At 40.2% G+C, this 8,420-nt stretch overlaps 1 protein-coding gene across 1 annotated transcript in view; it reads right to left on the reverse strand.

Annotated features, from left to right (window-relative positions):
- Positions 1-8,420, reverse strand: part of LOC309530423 (uncharacterized protein) — a 56,607-nt gene that overhangs the window by 37,332 nt on the left and 10,855 nt on the right. The window lies entirely within an intron of this gene.

The following is an 8,420-nucleotide window of genomic DNA, read 5'->3' on the forward strand; positions in this document are numbered from 1 at the left end:
GACTAATAGAGAAGCAAGATCTGTTCGGGTCTTGATGCTGTGAGCCCCTCCGTCCTACACTCCAGTTGTGTATTCGAGTAAATAAAGCTAGATATCATAAAGACAACACAGTCTCCGCTGCCTTTCGTTCCAAGGAAACCGAAGATGGGGAAACGCCTGGGACCCCTGGAATCTCACTGCTCAGATTGGGGTAGTTTGCAAATACAAACACACACACAATAATTTGTGCCTGTGTTCCTAATAGATAACTAAGTGTGAAGAGCATGCAGTGGCGTAGCGTGGGTTGTCAGCACCCGGGGCAAGGCAAGTAATTTGCGCCCCCTAACCCGTGGATTTTAGCACTCGAGTCTCTTCCACTAGATTAGCACCCCCCCTCAGATGTTGTGCCCGGTGCGGCCGGCCCCCGCTGCACCCCCCACGCTACGCCACTAAGAGCATGTCATGTGCTTCAGCAACAGCCCTCCTGTAAAATAGGAAATGCACCCCCCATTGCTGGTCGACTCAAAAAAGCAATAAGGGAATCTGCACTGGTGTCCCATGAGGTCTGTGGGGCCCTTAAGTAAGAGGAGCCACTTTTAATAACTGAATTAAAGAAATTTTAACATAATCAAACATTTAAATTACATATATTAGAATGAAGGTTATAACATTTGTCTCTTCCTTCTCATTTTTACCTCATAACTGCATTTTCTGTTTGTATTTTTCCATTACTCAAATCCTGCCAGTGAGTTCATTTCTATGCATTGTTTCTGTATATACATCTTAAAAGGTTCCCAATCCTTTTTAAAGTCATTATTGTCCTTCTCTTTAAGTCTCTGAGTTAGCTTCACCATTTCAGCATATTCCATCAACTTTTCTTGCCAGGGTTCTTCCGCTGGTTTTTCGTCGCCTTTCCATCTTTGAGTTAGTAAAATTCTGGCCGCTGTTGTCACATACATGGTGGGATTTTCCTTATCTTTTGGTAAATCCTTCCCTAAAATTCCTAATAAAAATGCTTCTGATCTTTTAACAAAGGTTTTTTTTTCCATTTCATTATAGATCATCTCCCAATAGGTGGAGCCAGGTGGGCCCAGGTCCAGGTGAGGGGGGGGTTGCCATGGTGACAAGGACCACAGACTTGCAGGCGGCCATTTTGGGTTAGCAGTGAGGCGAGTGGAGGAGAGAGCAGTTGGTGCCAGTTGACGGAGGACAAGGCGAGGCAAACAGTAGATTCTTATTTTCTCAGTTTCTTATTTCGCTTCTTATTTCATTTATTACTTGTTTTTCTCTTCTTGAAGATGTGCCACAGGCTTTCTTCATCCAGCAATGGTGAGTATTGGAGGAAACAAGAGTAGGGAGAGCATAGCTGTCAACGTTTCCCTTTTTTAAAGGGAAATTCCCTTATTCCGAATAGGATTCCTCGCAAGAAAAGGGAAAAGTTGACAGCTATGAGGGAGAGGATCCCTCAGACCTGATCCCCGCTGCCAGGACTCTCAGTTGCGAGGAACTGATAGCATGACTTTTGCTGGAGCCAGAACAAGATCTCTTGCTCCAGGTGATGCAGAGCTGCCAGGCAGCTGCCCTGAGAGGCCTCCACGCCCTTCAGGTGTCCAAGCACCAGACAGCGGAGGCCGTTCTGGGGCCGCCGGAGAGGAGGACCCTGCTGGCTTACGTTCAGGTATCCTGTCTGAAAGGGGAATCATCTTAGGGACTTCCTGTGAAATTCTGCGTCAGGGATGCTGTTCCTAGAATGGAGGTACGTGCAACAGGTCAGTCGCGATCTACAGGTGGATCCACAACTCTGGTCACTGCTCCCTGAGAAAAGCTCCACAACTCTGGGCAAAGACAATGGGTAGATGACTGGCAGGATTTTTATTACTGGGAGTAGATCTCAGCATCTTGGAAGTTGGACGTCCTGTAGCCTTTCTAGGCCTTTTAACCATGGGTAGGAAAACGTTGCACCTGGGCAGAGACGAAAAGGGTCAACCGACGCCAAGGGGTTAAATCCAGAGAAAGAGCTTTATTCTGCCGTGGGGGGGGAGGGGGGCAGAGGCACCTGTGTGATGGATTCACAAAACAGGCCGCAGAAAAAAAACATTTTACAGCAGGTTTTTACCCTTTTCCCCAAACCCCCTTTTCCCCTCTCCCCCTTCACAGGATTGCATAGAAATGTTTCTCTTGTTCCCTGGCTCTGTTCCCGGAAAAGTTTGCAACAATCTAGATGTACTGTTTGACAAGGTCAGCTAGGCCTGAGAAGCGAAAAGGCTTTGTTCTAATTCAGCTACCTTTGTTACATAGAAAGATGCTGAGCTAAAAGCTTTTAGCCTTAGAGAGAGAAAAACTTTGAAAAGTGCAGTTTGAAAAGTGCTTGAGGCTTTGAGGCCTGGCTGGGGGAGGAAATTCACAAACAGTTTTAGGGTAACCTAACTGTTCCCCCTAACTGTTCCCCTTCAGTCCCTGCTATAATGCATAGGTATATACACACAAAACAAAACCTGATAAAATCGATAAAAAACCATTAAATAAAACAACTACTCAGAGACAATTCAGAGTGGGAGAACTCTGAAATTTACCTGTGGAAAGAATCTTGCATGTTAGATTTGGACCTTGGCAACCTTTCTTCCATTGTTGATGGTTCAGTACTTCACCCTTATTTCTCCTTTGGGACCCCCTGGGGCAAAGCTTTAGGGCAACCAACCATTTTACACAAACACACAAAAGGGGTCCTTCTTACTGCCGTTCCCTCAATGGCTCCCAATTTTACAAAAAGAAATTTCAATCAAGTTTCATGTGCAGAGCATAGCTTTGTCACCTCTTGGTTTAAACCTACTTTTTCTTTTTCTTTTTTAAAACTAACGTAGCCACTGTACATGTACAGGGTACATGATTCAGCAATCTATTATACCATTTGAAGTGTTGCATCACCTGACTAAATTACCATTTGAATAAAGCCATGATTGGCTTGTCCTACCAGGGACTCAAGGAAGGCGAAGGGGTAGATTTAAGATTTAAGAGACCAAATTCCCAAGGGCATAAAACCTTTTCAGTTAGTTTAAAATCCCCTTTCCCAGTTTGATGTCCTAAGATGTTTCTGATATGTATGCTTTCCTGTTTCTTTTTGCTTAGCAAGCAGGCTTATAGATCTGAAACTTTAAATAGATCAGAACTTCAACATTCAGACAACCCAACAACTCAACTTTCCCACCAAAAGCCAGTAATAAAAGTTTGGTCAAGGCACATTCCACCTAATTATGAATTTGTATGTGCTTTAAACTTTGGCTGGACTTTAGCCTATTTGAAGTCCGATTTGAATAACAGACAAAGTGATGAAAATCCCCAGATAATCACTCAAATGCTTGATATCGCCAGCTCTGCTCCAAAACATCACTTCCTTCACCTCCCACTTCTTTTTTTTTAAAGTAATATTTATTCCTTTTCCAACAATTTAAACACTACAAAAGAAAAAGAAAAGAACAATACAATACAGAGACACTACATAACACTAACACATTAAGCTAACAATACAAAACAAAAACAGTTTAAAACACATCAAACAATTTCAATATCTTCTCTTTCATTGACTTATTTCAACGACCTCCTCACACCTCCCTTTTTTGTATTCGACTTCTGTTAATTGTTTCAGCAATTCCTTTCCATCTTCCTCTGTTTTCTATCCTATAATTATCTTAACACATTCTAACCTTATTTTTCCCTTTAATATTCTGTTAATCTATTTATACTTAATTCCTTATAACATTTCTACTAAAGCCATATAACTTCATTCCAACATTCTTCTAACATTCATTAATTTTACAGTATTTCTGTAAATAGTCTTTAAACTTTTTCCAGTCTTCTTCCATCAACTCTTCTCCCTGGTCTCGGATTCTGCCAGTCATTTCCGCCAGTTCCATATAGTCCATCAACTTCATCTGCCATTCTTCCCGGGTGGGTAAATCTTGTGTCTTCCAATACTTCGTGATGAGTATTCTTGCTGCTGTTGTTGCATACATTAAAAAAGTTCTATCCTTCTTTAACACCAATTGGCCGACCATGCCCAGGAGAAAGGCCCCTGGTTTCTTCAGGAAGGTATATTTAAATACCTTTTTCATTTCATTATAAATAATCTCCCAGAATGTCTTAATCCTTGGGCATGTCCACCAAAGGTGAAAGAATGTACCTTCAGTCTCATTACATTTCCAACATTTGCTGTCGGGCAAATGGTAAATTTTTTCAAGCTTGACTGGTGTCATGTAGCACCTATAAATCATTTTCATTAAATTTTCTCTTAGGGCATTACATGCCGTAAATTTCATACCTGTGGTCCATAACTGTTCCCAGTCAGCCATCATTATGTTATGTCCAACATCTTGTGCCCATTTAATCATAGCTAATTTCACCATTTCATCCTGAGTGTTCCATTTCAATAGCAAGTTATACATTCTTGACAAATTCTTGATTTTTGGATCTAACAGTTCTGCTTCCAATTTTAATTTTTCCACCTGGAAACCAACTTTTTTGTCCAAATTGTATGCCTCCATTATTTGGTAATAATGGTGCCAATCTCGCACTTTGTTTTTCAATTTTTCAAAGCTCTGCAATATTATTCTATCTCCATCGTGTTCCAGAATTTCCCAATATTTCGGCCATTTGGCCTCCATATTAAGTTTTTTCTGTGCCTTCGCTTCCATTGGTGACAACCATCTTGGGGTTTTCTTTTCTAACAAATCCTTGTATCTTATCCAAACATTAAACAATGCTTTTCTAACAATATGGTTTTTAAACGCTTTATGTGCTTTTACCTTATCGTACCACAAATATGCATGCCAGCCAAATGCATTATTGAAGCCTTCTAGATCCAACACTTCAGTGTTTTCAAGAAGCAGCCATTCTCAGCCAGCAAAAAGCAGCTGATTCATAATAAAGTTTAAGGCAGGGGTCTGCAACCCGCGGCTCCGGAGCTGCATGTGGCTCTTTTACACCTTTGCCTCGGCTCTGGGGCGGATACTAGCGAGGGGAGGAAGCACACTGTGCACCCCGACACTCCCCACTGTGGCGGGTGCTGTACTGGCTGTGACGTCGCATGGGGAGGTGCGTGCGTTAGTCACACACCATCCTGACATCACCTTCCCGCCCGCTGTCAGATCACGGCTCCGGAGATATATTTGTTTTAAATGTCGCAATGGTTTTGCGGCTCCCAGGTTTTTTTTCTTCGGAAATGGGTCCAAGTGGCTCTTTTTGTCTTAAAGGTTGCAGACCCCTGGTTTAAGGTCTGGCAGGGCAAATCCACCTCTTTCTTTGTCATCAGTTAATATTTTAAATTTTATTTTAAGGCTTCTTGCCCTGCCAAACAAATCTAGAAATACCTTTCTGCCACTTCTTGAAACAGTCCATCTTATCCAAAATTTGCAATGTTTGAAACAAAAACAACATCCTTGGCAACACATTCATTTTTATCACAGCAATTCGGCCTAACAATGATAACTTCAAATTTGTCCATATTTCTAAATCCTTTTTCACTTCAGTCCAACATTTTTCATAATTATCCTTAAATAAATTCACATTTTTGGCAGTCATGTTAACCCCTAAATATTTCACTTTCTTAACCAATGTTAGTCCTGTCTCCTCCTGAAACTTCTCTCTCTCATTCACAGTTAAATTTTTCTCTAAAACCTTAGTTTTCATCTTATTCAACTTAAAACCTGCTACCTGTCTGAATTCTTGAATCAGTTCCAATACCCTTTTAGTACAAGATTCTGGCTCCTGTAAAGTCAATACTAAGTCATCAGCCAATGCTTTCAGTTTGTACTGTTTAGCTCCCACTTGTATACCTTTAACCTCTTGGTCCTTTCTAATCATATTTAACAAAACCTCAAGGACCGATATAAAGAGCAATGGAGAAATTGGGCAACCTTGTCGTGTCCCTTCCTCAATCTTAAACTCTTCTGTCACTACATTGTTCACAATTAATTTTGCCTTTTGTTCTGAATAAATTGCACCTATACCATTTCCAAAACCTTGACCTACCCCCATCCCCTGTAGATTCTTCTTCATAAAACTCCAAGAAATATTGTCAAAGGCTTTCTCTGCATCCACAAATATCAAGACTGCCTTAGTATTGATATTCACTTGTAGTTTTTCTAGAATATTAATTATATTCCTCATGTTGTCAGACAAATGTCTGCCCGGGAGAAAGCCCGCTTGGTCTTTATGAATTTCTTCTACTAACACCTTTTTTAATCTTTTAGCCAAAATATCTGCAAAAAAATTGTAATCCACATTAAGCAGCGATATAGGGCGGTAGTTCTTGAGCTGTGTCTTTTCAGTCTCTGTTTTCAGTATAAGTGTAATGTAAGCTTCCTTCCACGACTCTGGTGCCTTTCTCCCTTCCAATATTTCATTGCAGACTTCCTTCAACGGTTGTATCAACCATTCTTTCAAAGATCTGTAATATCTTGAAGTCAAACCATCTGGTCCTGGAGATTTACCTAATTGCATGTTCTGGATGGTCCCTTCCACCTCCTGACCCGTTATTTTGTAATTCAACATTTGCTGTTTTTCCTGAGAGATTTTGTGTAGTCCATTTATTTTCAAAAATCGATCAATGTCCATTTCTTTCTGCTTCTCCTGTGTATAAAGTTGTTTGAAATACCTCTGAAAACACTTCCTGATCTCCACTGGGTTCTGTATATTCTTTCCTTCCACTTCCAAATTCATAATAGTATTGAGTTTTTGTCTTTTTTTCATTTGCCAAGCCAACAATTTTCCACACTTATTTGCCACTTCAAATGTCTTTTGCCTCATCTGTTTAATCTTCCATTCTATTTCCTGATTCATCAGCTTCGTATATTGTACTTGGTATAACTTTATCTCTTTCAGGATCTCCTGTGACTTTGGTTTTGCTCTCAGTTTCTTCTCTCCTTCCTTTATTTTCCCCAGGATTTTATCCCTTTTTTTCATTCTGAGTTCTCTTCTTAATTGCATTCTGTTGTATTAGGAATCCTCTCATAACCGCTTTGCTTGCGTCCCAAATTACTCTTTTTCATGTTTATCTCAAAATAGTCTCCTAGAGTTTTTTGGGTCTTCTTGGTCACCTCTTCATTCCTGAACAGAGTATCATTCATCCTCCATCTAAAGGAACCAATTGGCGTCAATTTCATTTCCATCTTCACAGCATTATGGTCAGAACAAGTTTTGGGGCAAATCTCCACTTTGCTGATCTTCGGAACCAATCCCCTGGTTACCCAGATTTGGTCAATTCTTGTCCATGTCATTTTAGCCTCAGAGAAGAAAGTTCCCTCTCTTCCCAGAGGGTTCTTCATTCTCCAAATGTCAACTAAGTCCATACTTTCAGTCATGTCAAAAAAGGTTTTTGGTAGTCTACCATCTTTGGTGACTACCTGTCTCTGTGCCTTGTCCATATTTGTAGACACCACTCCATTCATATCTCCCATCAAGATCATATTATAGTCCATAATCTCGTGTAACTTCTTAAAGAACTCCGATTTTCCTTCATTTGGTGCATATATACCTACAATCAGAAATTTCTCTCCTTGTGATTGAATTTCAATTGCAACAAATCTTCCTTGGTCATCTTTGAATATGAATTTCGGTGATAGGCTCTCCTTTGCATAAAGGACCACTCCTCTTTTTTTAACTTTATCTGATGAAATAAATTCTTGGCCCAGTCTTTTATTACTCAATATCTTCCTGTGTAGCCTTATCACATGTGTTTCTTGTAAACAAATCAAGTCCAAATGTTCTTTTTTCAATAAATGAGACTCTCCGCCTTTTTTCTGGAGAATTTAGTCCATTCACATTCCAGCTCGAAACCTGTAACGCCATCAGGTAATTACGCTGATATTCCTCCAACTGCACCCAATGCTTGCTCTTCTTCTGTTGTTGGTGGTGGTGCCACATTCACTGGGAGATCCAATCCAGAGGGTAATGCTGATATATCCAATATTCCCCTGTTTGGTGATCTTCTATCCGATGCTCTTTGCTCTAGTCCTCTATCTGGTGATCTTCTATCCGATGCTCTTGGCTCTTTTCCAAGTCCCTTCTGCAGATCTTCTTCGTATTTATACAAAAACTTTACTTTATCTTCTACTGATCTTATTTTTATTTTCCTTCCTTTGAAACTGAACGATAGACCTTGGGGAAACTCCCACCTGAAGATGATTTTATTCCTTCTCAGCAGGGCAACAATATCTCCGTAGTTAGGCCTAAAATCCAAAAGATATTTTGGGACGTCTTTAAAAATTTCCACTCTTGACTGTTGTACTTCACCTCCCACTTCTTAACACTCTATTCCAAACTCTGAAAACCAATCCTTCCATCTTTTTCTACCAAAGAGCAAAGCTTGGATGAATTTACTTTTTTTAAAAGAATATTTATTGAATTTTATAACAAAAATACAGATCTCAATCATCATGTTATTTACC

Source organism: Podarcis vaucheri (assembly GCF_965113315.1).
Source record: "Podarcis vaucheri genome assembly, chromosome: 4".
Classification (NCBI taxonomy): Eukaryota; Metazoa; Chordata; class Lepidosauria; order Squamata; family Lacertidae; genus Podarcis; species Podarcis vaucheri.